Raw genomic sequence first — 16,036 nt, forward strand, 5'->3', positions numbered from 1 at the left:
GGGGTGCCATTTGAAATTTCAAAGTGGGGTGGCTGGGGGTTGTGGATGAAATCTAAAATGGAATTAAGCCTGATTTCAGACTTCCCCCCTCAATATCTAAAGTGACGTGTTTCTTGTTTAAATTGAATTCAATTTAAATAATTAGTTATTTAGACTGGAAAGTTTTGAAATGAAAGCCCTGTATAAAGAGCTCAGTGAAGAACAGAAACATAAATTACCGTAATTCATCATAATTATCCAAACAAGTATAAGGCCCAAGGCCTGTTACGGTCTCAGTGAGTCATTCTCGGTCCACCTTTTTTTTTTTTGGACAGCCTAAAGATCTCTTCCGTTGGGAACAGTATTGATGCATGCCTTTTGGAAGTCTATTCCGTTTCATTTGTTGAACATGGTTCTTCCTTTGCAGTTGGTACTTGTTTATAAACTGTAAGACTGGTTGTAATTGAAGTTCTTGCATGAAATCCTCATTTCTTTTGTGGTCCAAGCGACTATATCCTAGTGTTGCTCTCATAAATTTCATTTCACAGGCCGTTATTCTGCTGATATCTATATTTCTCATTATCCATGCTTCACTTCATTCATAAATTAACTAAAACATTCATATTATGAATGTGAAATTCGCAAAAATGTACACGTGGTGTAGGAATTTTGTATTATGCATACTATATATTATTAAAAGATTTCGTTTGAAGAGTACAGGGGAAAAACAGTCAAAGTTACAGTTCTCTTAAGGGTGATGTCATCTTCTAATTCAATATATTACTGCAAAATTTATTGCTGTTCTTAATGAAAAAGTAGGAAAGGATAACTGTATCCGTGGTGATAATTCTGCTTTATCATTTTAATAAGGAAAACACGCAAGTTTGCAGTAATATGCTGAATTAAATAATGACATCACCCTTACGAGAATTATGACTTTTGATTGTTTTTTCCCTATACTCTTCAATTGTAAATGCATTCTTCAGTTTTTGTCTCATATCAACATATGTACAAATACAGTATGCATTTTCCTTTAAGCCACTGTTTATTAATATGGTAAATCTGAAACCTTATGTATTTTAAATGTTTCACTCTTTATATAAACTATATGAATACATAAAAATATCTCTTCAGCAAAGCAATGGTCTCACGTGGGTGAAACATAGTGTTCATATGAAATAAATGAGTTCTAAAAAGTTTTAAATAAATATAAAATTGCAGTATCATGGCTAGAGAAATAACAATGTGGAAAAATATGAAATTTATTTTATGAAAATATGAAATAAATATATTTGTTCCTAAGCCATGTAGGATAGGCTTACATCATTATTTACAAAATAAACCTTTAGAGATTAATAATTTTGTCAATGCTAGCAAATAAAATACAATAAATTTGCATAATTGAACGGTTTTCAGTATCAAACCCTTATCTGGATGCAAGAAGTAGGTAGGTAACTCGATGTTTTACACTGAAGAGAACAAAAAGAAAAAAAAATGTTCTTACATTGGCTGGACTCAACACTGGTTACAGTAAAACACAGGTAACTTTTCTACATTTTCTGGCAAAAGATTACACCTTCTATCAGTTACTATTAATTTGTACAATGAAAAACCCATTTTTTAATTATTGTTCTGCCCAAGGGCAGGTCTTTCACTGCAAACCTAGCTTTCTCCAATCTTTTCTATTTTTTGCATTCTTCTTTGTCTCCTCATTTGATCCATATATCTTAATGTCGTCTATCATCTAATTTCTTCTGCCCCGAACTCTTCTCTCACTCACCATTATTTCCAATCCATCCTTCAGTAGGCAGTTTCTTCTCAGTCAGTGAACCAACCAATTCCTTTTCCTCTTCCTGATCAGTTTCAGCATCATTCTTTCTTCACCCACTCTTTCCAACACAGCTTCATTCCTTATCCTATCTGTCCACTTCACGTGTTCCATTATTCTCCATATCCACATTTCAAATGCTTCTATTCGCTTCTCTTCACTTCGTCGTAATCTCCATGTTTCTGCCCCATACAATGCCACACTCCATAAAAAACACTTCCCTAGTCTCTTTAGTTCTTTTTCCAAATGTCCGCAGAAGATGCTCCTTTTTCTGTTAAAAGCTTCCTTGGCCATTGCTATCCTCCTTTTGACTTCTTGGCAGCAGCTCATGTTACTGTTTATAGTACACCCCAAGTATTTGAAGCTGTCCACTTGCTCTACTGCCTCATTTAGAATTCTCAAGTTTATCTTCTGTATTTTTCTTCCTAAGACCATGCTCTTCGTCTTATTTACATTTATCTTTATTGAAATTGCAAAATTGATAGTTTAAATTTGTTTAAAACATCAATTTACAAGTATAAAAGTAGACATGGCAACACTGAAAGGGTGTTACTAGGTTCGAAAGAATGAGCAAATCTGGAATAAGAACCACTTATTTTGGCATCTCGAATTCATTAGCGCTTTGAGTTCAATGACTCTAAAGGATGAAACGAGGCCCGCCTCACACAAATCTGGACTACACGAGAGATACTGAATGGTCTGTATAGCTGCGAGATGAGAGGTCTGCATACCTCGCAGCTGTAGAAACCACTCACTCTCTCGTGTAGTCCGGATTGTGCGAGGCAGATTTCGCATGCGTAGGTTCAGAAAAACCAAGGCTTGATTTGAAGATTTCACTTGTCCTTGGGAATCTCGGAATAGGTGGCTTGGGTTTTTCAAGTGTATCCAAGAAAACATCTGTATTGCCTCCTCGTAATATCTGGAAAGCCCATTCAAAGGTAGTTACAGAAATATTAATGGAGGAAGAAAATAATCTTACAAAATATAATAAAAAATATGAAGATTTTTATTAAATATGAAAATTTTGCTAAAAGTTATGCTGTATGAAAATGTTTGGTGTTAATTGCATTCTGTACATCGCGAATCATGAAAGTTCTTGTTTTCATACAGCATATCTTGCCTTTCTTTAACTGTAAGATACATGTGTGAATCTAAATATATATTAATTTTCCACGTGTAACACTTTCAGTTGAATGTAAACATTTTAAGATTTATTCAGATATTCAGTGTAAGAAATTGTTCACAACTTTACATGATTGCATTATGTCTTCATAAAAAATTATAGAATTTCGTAATCTTAGTTATGTCTTTCGGTGCTCTAATCATCCTCATAGTTTTTTTTGTCTTTATGAGTCTTATTTGAAGTACTGTAGTGTACATTTTGCCCATCTCAACGTGAAGCCTATGCGACTATTCATAAAAGATAGATCATAGCTACATAAAGCTTTAAAAGATTAATATATTGATTATATATTTGTCTTTCATAAACGGGTTATTATAAATACATTTGTGTATACTTGTGAAATAAGATGGTGTCTTTTAGTTTATTTCTTCTGAAATGATTCACAAGTCGAATTCTTCAAATTGGACAACATTCAGACAACTCTGGTGTGGAAGAAAAGGATATTTGAATGTATTTTCATCCCTCTATAAACTACTTTCAATTCTACTCTAGTTTTCAGATGCGATATCAGTACATGCATATAGCTTCTTTCAGTCATATTCTGGTTGTGCATTGATAGATGGATCAACATATGTAAATGATTTATTGAATTTTATTTTTTCTATTGTTGTAAAAATTGTTTTGAATTTTAATTGACTGAAAGATTTTTTTTTAACATAGTGAGTCTAAAGTCATGCAGAAACTAACGAGCAAGCTCTGTCTCAGCCAAAGTGGGTGCTCTCCACTGTTAAATTGGTCCTGTAATCATGGCAAGAAAAAACAAGCTTACCTTCATTGTACACATACTGGAGAAAACAATTTTATTACAATAATTTACTCTTGAGGTTTGATTATATTCACTTAATTTGTGGGTCACTTGTGTTTTGTAGAGATGTAAGTGAAGGTTCTTGGTTGCTCTAACTGCTGGCGATTTGAATCCCCTGGTTTCCTGAACTAGAAGTTTTAAAGATTTTTGCGAAGATTGTTCGAGCCTGGCAGCTATTTTATCTAATTTCTCTTCAGTGAGAGCGCAAGACCTGCCAGATTTTCTTTTATTAAGAATTTAGCTTTTTTTTTTTTTTTATTTTCAAACTTTTCCACTAATCTACAGATTATGACTCTGTTAGGAACATTTTAAACCGGGAACTCAGGGACACTTTTGTATAGAACAGTGTCTCTAATGCTTCTTTACAAGAAACACTCTTTGCTGTAAACTGTACATATTCACAGTACAACAGTCCAACTGCGACAGAATATAGCTTGTGTAATTGACCACCTACCAGCCGTCTGCCTACCAGTATTAGTGAATGAATCATCCCGAGTTCAGAGAGGGCTGTAAGCGATGTGTCACTTTAAAGATTCCTCATAGACTATCCTTATTTATGAAGGTGCAGATCACACATTGATTAAACTGCTATGTCATAGATGACAATGATCGTGATGATGATTACAATTACGTATGTAAAAATATACCAGAATGAAATTTTACAAGTACTGTATCTAATTACTACGATATTGAAACAAGATTTCATTGTCTATTACAATAATCTACGGTTCTGTACATATTAAAAAATATAAATTATCTGCAAATATATACCTTTGAATTAGAACTGACAATGAGAAACTTTAAAGAAATTAGAGCATTAATAGGCTTTCTGTTTCCCAATATAAAGTAATAAAACCACTGGTTATAGAATTTCACTATTACTTGCATTTAAAGTAATAATTCTTATCCTTATTTTCAGCCTACTTGTAATGTTTTAGCTTTCTAATGGTACCAAATTTACGTACTTACATGAGTAATTTATCTTTTTTTGTGTGTATATATATATATATATATATATATATGTTGTTGTTGTTGTTGTTTTCTAATGCCAGGCGTTTGACAATAAAGTCATTTGACCTCTTGCACTCCAATACTTTATATACCGGTATGTATATACACTTCAGTCTACTCGTAATTTGAATAGGATAATTTGATTTTAAATAGATCCTAACATGGAGGGTTATTAATATAAAAGGCTCAGTACCGGTAAATTATATAATTAATAAGTTCTGACATCACTTCTTATGTTTATGATTCAGCAAAGAACTATATTTTACTAATCTTTGCTGTTTTTAGTATTTAAGTGACATTTTTAATAAAAACATTAAAATTAGGTTTGTGTCATAGTTATCTTATAGCCATGATGCTGTATGAAATCAATAGTCGTCGGTTCGAATCTGGATTAGGTAATGGACCTGTGCCCCTCATTACTGTAATATCATGTACTGTCTTGGCTTGAGGTCCATTATCTCTCTGATCTCAGATGATGTCAACCTTGTTGTCAAAATCTCGGAGCACAATATCACATCACACATCAGACAGTTTTTGGGCTCATGTTCGGTGCCTGTGGTACGATCCCACAAGAAACTTTAAATCAACTTAAACAATTTAAAATTTCTGATGCAATGATTGATGCCATAGGATCTCATATGTTAAAATCATCCTTAGCTATAATTAGTAATCATTTGTACTCAAGAAACTTTTATTGTAAATGATTTGCTATGTTTTCTCATCATTATCTTAATGTTTTTTTTTTTCTTTCAAATTGTCATGTTTTTAATCATTGTTCATTGTGAGTGGATTAGTAGGCCGATCTATGAACCCTTATTTAGGGCGGCTTTTGTTGATCCAAATTTATTATATCCAGCAGAATTTGTAGAAATATATATTTATATATTCTTGAACTAATGACATGCATTTGACTTGCATCATTCACCCAAGTGTCCCTATCTACTGGGTGACGCGCCAAAGCCTCTTTAGTTCTTTCAACTGCAATGAAGGCATTTTCCTTGGTGCACCATAGGAGATGAACTACGTAATATCGTATGATGATGATAATTAATGGAGCAATGGTGGAATGTCAATAGGGGAAATGGAAATACCCCACGAAAACCTACCACCAAACACCATCTTTGTCCACCACAAATTCCAGTTGAACCTGGCAGGATTTGAACCCAGGTTACCAGTGTGGAAAGCTGACGCTCTAGCCATTTGGTTAATGATGCACTACGAGTTTTAGAAATATAAATATTATGAAATTAGAGTAGGATTAAGTTGGTCTTGAGCACTTCAATCACAATGGGTCCATATACCTGTCTCTTTATATAAAAATAACGAAGTTACAGCCCTGACTCCTCAATCAGTTTCAACTTCTTTTTGTAGTCCACAAAACCTACAATTTTATTCTGTGGAGAGTCCAGTGCTCGGTCATTAATACTCAGTAAGGGATATAGTAAACTACGCATAGACCAATTTTTTTAATGATGTTATTTGCAATAAAATATACTTTTATAGCAATAAGGGAATAGTGTATTATATTATTAGACGTTGTGCAGAAGGGAAAATAATCTATCGTCAAGAACATAAAAAATTATCTTAACCCTTAACTTGGCAAAGCTTCATTTCTCACACTAGTTTATTAAACTTGGTCGGACCGTAAAGAAAACAACTATCGTAATGTACATATTTTTATATGTTGCACAATATTATAGCATTGTGAAATTTTAATTTTCCTACCAATTTTTTTCTATTGTTCTATTAAAATTATAGCATAATATAGCCTATTAACCTGTTGTATCCAATAGGATACATTGTCAATTTAAGGGTTAACAATGCACCTCATTACATTATGTTTACAAGAAAGGAAAATCACACACAACTCATCATGGCTGTATCTGTGCTCGAGTAAATAATCATAATTTCTGTAATCTTATGTTTTAAGTAAAATACAGCTAAAAGCTACAAAAAAGAAACTTAAACTATACATCTTCATACCTACAGTTATATATTTTTATCTGTTGATCCATCTGTCATTCACAAACTCTTTAGTCTACTCAGCTATCTAATCAGGCCTTTGCATCTTACATATTATATATTATTAATCAGTGTCATTGAAACTGTTACAACTTATCTGTAATCTGTTACATTTAAAATGGTGGGTTCAGAATTGAATTGTAATTATCTTAATTTGAGATAATTACATTTAGCATCTTAAATTCTGTAAACCCAGCCAAAAAGACAATAAACCCAAACTCATCTTGCAGCCATGCTAAGCTACAGAAAAAAAATAGTATTTGCTCTTTTTTTTAACTCTACATTATAACAGTGTTATGAATTCCGGCTATTTTGATATGTATAATTACATTAATTTTATTGAGGTTAATGGTTTTTTTATACTTTTTAAAACGGCAGCTTCCAGCTTTTTATTTCAGTTATGGTATGTATATTCTTTTCTTCAGACTAGGAAACTGGCTGATTCATCTTTTAATGAAAAAATATATTTATATGTTATTTGAAATATATATTGCTAGCGATCATCATTTGTCAAATTATTAAAAAAAAAAAACAAGTAAGAAACAAGGCATAATAATATTACAGTAAAATCCCTCGTATCCGGCACACAAATAACCGGCAATTCCAAAACAACAGCAATGTTATTCATGCGAAAGGGAATATTCGGATGAAGATGTGAGTGGTTTTCGTGGATCGCACATGCTGCACATTGTGTATACTCTTTACATTGTTCATGCATGAAAACATAGGCTGAAAATTCCATTATGTCCCTGGATTAGATCAGGTAGCATCGGTAAGCTGTCACTTGGCCCTTGCAAACAATGTGCAGAAATTACATCTTTAAATTTTTACCACTTGAACTTGCCTGTTTCGAAGAGTTGTTAGATGAGTCTAAATAGGAAAGTGTCAACTTCTCTGTTCCTACAGCGCATTCATTCGAGTGACTATATATAAACAAGCAGACATTAGAGATATTTTAAAGAAGTTCAAATCATCAACCGTTACTTCATCCTCTTCATAGTTGTGACATTGGCTACACTGTTCTTCACGTCACATGGCCGCCATTTAAAATTGTCATAATGATACGAAAACTTTTACTATTTTTTATGCTATTATGTATTACCGTATTACAATAATTATGTACTGATGAATGTACATTACCATATTCAGTATTAAAAATAAACATTGTACATATTCAAACTTTATTTTCAAATATCTATATGAAAATTACTGAATTTCAACATGGAAAAAAATGTTTGCGCAGTGCAGTATGTCTGTACATAACCTGTAAACGCATTTTCCAATTATCCAGCAGAATCAGTTATCCGGCCTTTGTCCCACAGTTGCCGGATATGAGGAATTCTACTCTAATTGTAAGATTCCTCGTCTTGCCTGTTATATTTTAAGTTTATGAAATTGATCACATTTATTTAAGGCTACATGAACAAATTAGTGTCATAAAAAGAACATTAGCAACAAAACTAATTATAACGTAATATTTTACGCCCCTCATTTATGCACTACAATTTGAAATTCTGTTCCACTACAAATATTGTAGGAGATAATAGTATATTATGAAACAAATTTATAATTTAATACTTTATGCACGAGTCTTCCTAATTTTGACGAGTGCAATAACTATAACATTATAAACGTGTTTCATACGTTATTACAATGGCATTATAAAACAGTTAACAAAGAAATAACATTAAATTTGTAATGATGGGTAGTTTGATATCATGATCTATGAAGAAAAGAGTTGCTATGACAATAATGATCTGTTTATAGCACAGCAAATCATTTCATAATATCAAATTTATGACACAAGTTATGACGTAATAAAAGTCATGACATTTTAGTTCGCATGGTAATATTTTACGGGACTGCACAGTGCTTCCTAGAGGCCGAGAACCTGGTCAAAAATAGTAAATGCAATTTTAACACACTTGCTTATCTACTTTTGGTATCATATGAATAAAATAACGAAACAAGAATAAATCAGTGTTACTTGCTTAGGGGCCTACTTTGCAAAGTGGTTTGATGTTCATGTGTCACTCACTGTCACTGGAGTTGTCCTCTCCACCAGAGGCTGGAATGAGAGTTATTGTAAGTCAATCCCTCTTTTCTTCAGAACTTATTAGGTCAATAACATCTTCAGGCAGGGTTTATTTGTGATGGGGAGATGTTATTAAATGGTCAGAGGTAGCAAAGAATTGGTTCATTACATCCTGATTTGTTGTGTCTCTCGAAATCTTGTGGGCATGGTGTTCACGAAACTGTTTGAGATGCTTATTCCTCGATTTTTGGACTTCTTCCGACATCTGTCTGATGAGAAGTAACTCTTGGAAAATAATAGCTGCACCATGAATGAGGATTTTATACACGATGTGGGCATTGGATGCCAAGGGTACAGCAACCCAAAAAATCTGGCAATCTTGGTTGTTTAATTTTCAAATAATTTTACATTTATTTCGAATTTACAGGATATGACCTTAAGTATAATCCCACGTCTGTGGACCAGATTCCTGTCAATTCCGGTTATTTTTGCACAAATTTCTTCATTTTCAAAAAATCGTCTCACAGTGTTCCCATCATTTGTATTTCCACTTCCACTTGTTTCGGGTTGGTCAACCAAGAGCTTTGACCCAGACCACAATTTCTGTTGGATTACTTTCTTGCGGGCAGCCACATCTTCTTTCAACTTCTTGCTTCTGATTTGCCAAATCTTACATTCCAAACGGTAAAAGAAATATGGAAGAAACACTCGAAAAACCGAATCCAAGCGTGCAAGGTTAATAGACTAAATTTGAATGTTGATGTGTTAACTTCCTTTTTTCGTATGCCATGTAGTTCATTCATCTGTCTCAGCATTGCCCCACAGACATAACATCTTTGTGTCAATAATGTTGATGTTATTGTATTACAGATCCTTCCATCTAGCATAGTTGGAATCGCTTCGTAATTCATTTCAAGATTCTTCCCAAACAAGGTAATCTGTGTAGAAAAAAGGCTGCTTATTTGTTTTTCCATATAGGTCACTTCGTTCTTAGAAATTGCAGCATTTTACTTTATAAACTAAATTCTTATGGGTCGACAAAACATTGTGGATGATGGTCGAGGGTTTTGCCACACCACTATTTTCTTTAATTTTCACTCACACAATAAAGTTGCAGAGGAATCATAGAAGTAAAAAAAACGTCAGAGTCAGAAAAACCTTATTTTGCCTTTTGTTTGTAGAGAGAATGTCCGCTACTGCCATCACATCCCCACTTAGATAATAAAGTTGTAGAAAGCTTGTCATCTTTAATATTAATAATTACTTGCCCTTGTGATCTCAAAATGAGGTAAAAGGTATTGTTCCTGCGTTTAGACCTAGTATTGCTGCTCCAAATTATGTCTGTAGTCTTCCTTTCTTCCCTGGAGTAGGTTTTGTAACTTTCAAGTCGCATACAAACTCTTTAACCATTGTTCATTGTTCTTGAAGAACCTAACAACCATTCTATTTGATTCATCAAGTCTGCGAAACAATTCATCACAAAACCGAAAAAATATCTTTGTAATAATTTTACCTGATCAGAAGAGTTTTCTGTATCAGCTTTTGCTACAACAAACCGAAACACGAGAGTCTTTCTGCAACTCACACCTGACTTTCTCTTTCTGTAAAATCTGAAATAATTCCCTCCGTTAACAACAGTGTTTCATTCTGAAACTAAAATAAACTATGTAGGCTAATCCTTGTGGTTTTACAAATATTTCCTTATATTTCAACAAATTAAGTCAAGTTAAACATCTTTTTCTTTGTGGAACAATAATGAATTATTATTGAAATTATTCGTATTTTAGTAGGTTAGTTTCTCATTACGCAAACAAATGAATGTAATTAAATTTTATCAAAAAGGACAAATATGGGCAAATTTGTCATTTAAGACAATATAGTTTTGAGTATTTTCATACAGTACTAGTTTAATGAATTGATTTCCTCTTCATATGTTGAACAGTGATTGTATTTAAATATCTAAATAATTGTATTTTTATTTCATAAATGATAGTCCTAAGTAATTATCTTTATATTTCTAATTTATTCAGATTAACTGGTAACTTAGATAAGTTGCAGTAACAGTATTTCACATTATTATTATTATTATTAAAGTAAACATGTTAGGCAAACATCGGTTAAATAAATAATATCGGACAAAGTTGGGCAAATCTTGAGGTCTGTATAAAGAATAAACTTAAAAATCTCAAGCTACAAATATACATCTTACAATAATATATCCTCAGCTATATAGAATGTTGAAGTAGATCAAAAATAGCTATGATATATAAATGCCAAAACTTGGTTTTACACAATTAATAATAATAATAATAATAATAATAATAATAATAATAATAATAATAATAATACTTGCCTGTTAATTCACAATAAGGACACAAAACAGTATTTGAAACTCTCATGAAAAACACGCAACCATGACACTTCACCCACTTTAAAGGCTCAGTAACAAATCAATAGAAGGAATTCTGCTAAGAGGGTGAAACTTTTGTGACTACCAGACGGTATGGAATGAGGGGAGCTAAAATTGAAATCAACATTTTTGGTCAGCTTTTATGCCTGTAGGAAGCACTGTAGCACTGGTACAATAATGTGCCATATTATGCACGATTTTCACTAACAATAAAGACTGTTTATAATGCTGGAATACAAAAAAATAACATGACTAATACTGATGATGGCACTAGACATATACAACAATGGAATCAATCATATCCAAGTCATGTCATGACTTTAGTTCCTATATTTTAGGTCACATACATACGTATACACAGGGTGGAAATAATACAACTATGCAGATTTTAACAGCTTATTGTCACCCTGGGTGGCACAGTCTGTATAGTGCTGACCTTCTGTGCCCGAGGTTGCAGGTTTGATCCTGGCCCAGGTCGATGGCATTTAAGTGTGCTTAAATGCGACAGGATGATGTCAGTAGATTTACTGGCATGTAAAAGAACGCCTGTGGAACAAAATTCCAGCACACCGGCGATGCTGATATAATCTCGGCAGTTACGTCATTAAATAAAACATAATTCAAATTTTAAACAGCTTATTCCTTGAATAGAGTACAACAAAAAATTCTAATACCCTGTTAGTCCCAAATGAATACTTTTCTCAGAAAAAAATTCTTCTAAATGTTAACATTGTTCAATCTGTACGATTCTGATTTTTGCTCATCATTAGAGAAACTAATAAGGAATGATTTATCCCTTCCCAGTTTTTCAATAAAATGGACGGTTTTCTTGCAAATTAAAATGAAAAGATTAACATGTATCATTATTTGCTGCCATTACGAAATCTGGCAACCATACTGGAGTGACTAAGGGATGGAACTTAGCTGTTCAGACTGAGTGCATGTGTGTTTTCGCACATGAGCTGGTAATGCATTGTTTCCAAACTACGCAAACTTTCAGCCTAATTTTCTAATTAACTATGCACTTAATTGCAAAATGCATAATAGGTTTTTAATTTATTTTAGTGTGTTTTATTGCCCCCTTCAATCTGCCAATCTGCACAGTTTTACCACTTCTACACTGTGTGTATATCTCCAGATTAACATATACATATCTTATATATGTTAACGTGGAAAAGACTATTCGTGAAAAATGTTCTTCCATTTAAATTTTGTTTTCATTATACATTTATTCAGTAATAATTTATAGAACTGAAGATTTAATAAAAGTAAAAACAAAAGAAAGATAAAAAAATGTATAGCAATATACGTAAACTCTCGTCTCTCATTCCAAATAAAGTTGATCTATTCCGACACAGTTATATTTCATGCATCAACTTAACTGGAATTCATAATGATTTCTGTATTAATTGGAAGGCATTAAAAGGTAAATGAAAATTGTTTTATTTAATCCATTTGAAATCAAGACTTTCAAAGAAATGTAATTTATTCAGAGGAAACAAATCTTATAATATAACAAAATGTTCATCATAGCAGTATATAAATTTTTCTGTAAAATACAATTAAGCTACAGAAAGGAAATGGAAACTTATTACCTATAATGTACAACTTAACTATCGTAAAATGGGATGAATAAGGATGCAATGCAGGGAGTGAATAGGGACGAGTTTTATTATTATTATTTTTTTGCATCAAAGATTAAATATACAATAATAAGAGTGTTTATGTTTTAATTTATAATGAGTGAACAAATAAACACTCTTATTATTGTCTTTCATCTTTGATACAAAGAAATAAAAAATAATAAAACTTCGTCCCTATTCACCCCATTTTACAGTATACATCTGCACAACATTGCAAAGTCATATATAATAAACATTTTACGAATATTACAAAGATGAAACATTCTCATTATATAATTTAAACGTTATAATTAACATTTCTGAAATTATTTTTAATTTACATGTTACCTTTGAATACTTCCCAAAAGGAAGTCTTCATTAAATATTAAAGGTATTCAGTATTTCAGCCATTGGTATGTGCTATATTAAATAAAAGTGAAGTTAATTTTAATTTCTTTGTGAATCGTTAATGGAATTATGTCAAAGTGTTATTACTGTTACTCGTTGCTATAGTGCAGCTCCAGTGGTGCATAGTACTAGAATTAAGGACCTCCACTGCTCCTGACAACCCCCATCACCTTAACCTGCCCCCATGTGAACATTTGGTCAGCTTAAGCCATTTCTTCTCCAGACTTTGTCATCACGTTCCTCTTTGTTGTTCTCTTTCCCAGGCTCTTTGTGAAGTCCATTTGAGAGCCTCTCCACATGTTTCCAGCATCCTTCTGCAATATATGCCCAAGCCATCTCCAGGTCCGTGAGCCGTTGATGGCAACTCTGCTGAAATTGTGCATTAGATATTCTATCCTGGAGCATTGTCTTGATGTCAGAAGATACCAGCCATGTTTCACATACATAAAACAGGACCAATTTGACGTTAGTGTTGAAAATATGCAATTTGGTCTTAAAATTCAGCTCAGAGTGCTATACCGCTATCAAATGGGGACATGCAGGCTCCTCCTGCTTTGTTTATTCTTGCATTTCAAAATGAATGCCTTTTAAAATTGACAAGTGAAATTGTATTAACAAATAAACATTGATATTAGAATATATTGTTTCAAATCAATTCTTTCCCATGCAAACCTGGATAAGCAAGACAGTATTTTAGAATTGTGGTGTTTCAGTGAGTAAAGTGCCTATCCAATGATACACAGAATGGAAAATATTAACACAGCAACTTTTGCTTTCTCACTCTCAAATATCCTTATGCAATCAGAGCTACAATGAATTTAAAGTTTAACTGTAAAGAATCTGCACTAATATTTATACTCTGCTCTTACATTTTAATTTTCATGCATCTTGTTTGCGAACTTCCGTTTTATAAATACGTACTTTCATTCTTCAGGATTAGTATTACCGAAAGTCTGCCTGTAAAACATGCTAAAAAAGATACGGTACCGGTACTGTATTACTGTTCACATGTTTTATCCTGATCTCTGAACTGAAGTCTATTAGGTACACCTTTATGTATGGTCAGTGCAAAATTTGAGTGACTGACCATGACATACATTATGGTAGCTTTTTAGTGCAAATGTGGATTTTTAAATAAATCCAACAGCGTCTATTCTGATAGAAAAATTTCTTACCAGTTATTTTTCAATTTTTCTGTTTCTTTCGTCAATAGGCCTACATGACCAGTAATATGACTAGGCGAGATTTATGGAGTGTCTATACAGTAATGTTAAAATAATTCTCAAAACATTCGATCAATTAATGCCTTAAGCAAAATTATCAATGGACTGTAGTCTTAATCTGGAGTAGGCCTACCTACTTTCAGGTGCAGATGGCTCTACTGGCTAACACTCAGTGGTGCTTTCTGGTTTCTACAAAGTACAGTACCGTGCAAAAGGCAAGTATTAAAGTTCCTCTGCTAGTTATCATTCCCGTCTATCATCAGGGTAATTTCACCTTACAGATGCTCCAACCGCACAAATGTATTTCATTTTTCCAGACTAGCAGAATTTCAAAAAAGTCTTAATTGATCACATTTGAAGGCACTAGAAAATAACAACTACGAAATGAAGTGCCTTTAATAAAGATTCAGATTTATAAATTGTCAAAAAGAAAACAGTGAGCAAGGAACGAAACAAATAAACTTATATTTTGTGTATATACACTATATTTATGTTTGTAAAGTTTCGTAAGCCCTGAATACCTTTAATTTTTTAATGAATAATACTATAATCCAACCATAATATTAATCTAAACGCATTTTTTTCTGGACTCTGTGAGATCTTCTCTCTTTTGCAAGTTTCCTATTTCTCTCCCTATAAAATAATTAAATTATATTATATTATTATTATTGTTATTATGTTAAGTTATTTTTAACATTAATTTAATAATAATCAGGATAAAATGTGTGAATAGTGTAAATAGTAAAGTTTATACCTATTTAAAACTGTAATAACTTGCCATTAATCCTGACATTATATTAAATTATGTACTGTATTTATAAAGCAACAAATATTTGGGAATGACAAGTTAAGAAGTTTTAAGAAAATGTTGTTGGTAAGTTGCCAAATTTATCACACACTAGAGTTTTATATTTATTTTATCAATTATAGTCAGCACTCTCACATACAGTATGTTACCAGTAACTTTTTCTCCTCTTAAAACATAATTAATATTCAATCAATTGATACTGGTATCTGTGAATTTGAAGTATAACTGATTAATATTTCATAGTATTGATTCAACTTGGAGGTTGCTTGTACTTACTTGGCAACACTTGATGCTGCAATAATTAAAAAAAAAATAACTTGTCAACAATAACACTCTAATATTGAGTTAGACTGCCAGGATGTTTGTACAAAAATATCATGGAAACTTAACCAAGTTAAGCCATTATATTACTGCCATGCTGGATTTCTACAAATGTGATAAAGGTTATAATAACAGTTCCACAGCCATAATGGACCAAATTCTGAATAGTCGCATTTTAAAATATAAGAACATTTTGTTATATTTATAGCCTATATTCTTGCAAATTTTAATAGCATTTTGAAATATATATATATATATATATATATATATATATATATATATATATATATTTTCAATTTTCAACCAGAATTTGGATGTACCATTAGGCCTATATTCGATAATTACGAAATATACTGTACACTAATACATATAATTAATTTT

The 16,036-nt window shown here is 32.2% G+C and overlaps 1 protein-coding gene across 1 annotated transcript in view; it reads left to right on the top strand.

Annotated features, from left to right (window-relative positions):
• Window positions 1-14,600, top strand: part of TppII (Tripeptidyl-peptidase II) — a 132,984-nt gene extending 118,384 nt beyond the window's left edge. The window contains exon 24 of the mRNA XM_069848025.1: window positions 13,567-14,600. The gene's annotated coding sequence lies outside the window, so the exon portion shown is untranslated. The remainder of the gene's footprint in view (window positions 1-13,566) is intronic.
• Window positions 14,601-16,036: the final 1,436 nt, after the last annotated feature.

This window comes from Periplaneta americana, chromosome 15 (assembly GCF_040183065.1).
Source record: "Periplaneta americana isolate PAMFEO1 chromosome 15, P.americana_PAMFEO1_priV1, whole genome shotgun sequence".
NCBI lineage: Eukaryota > Metazoa > Arthropoda > Insecta > Blattodea > Blattidae > Periplaneta > Periplaneta americana.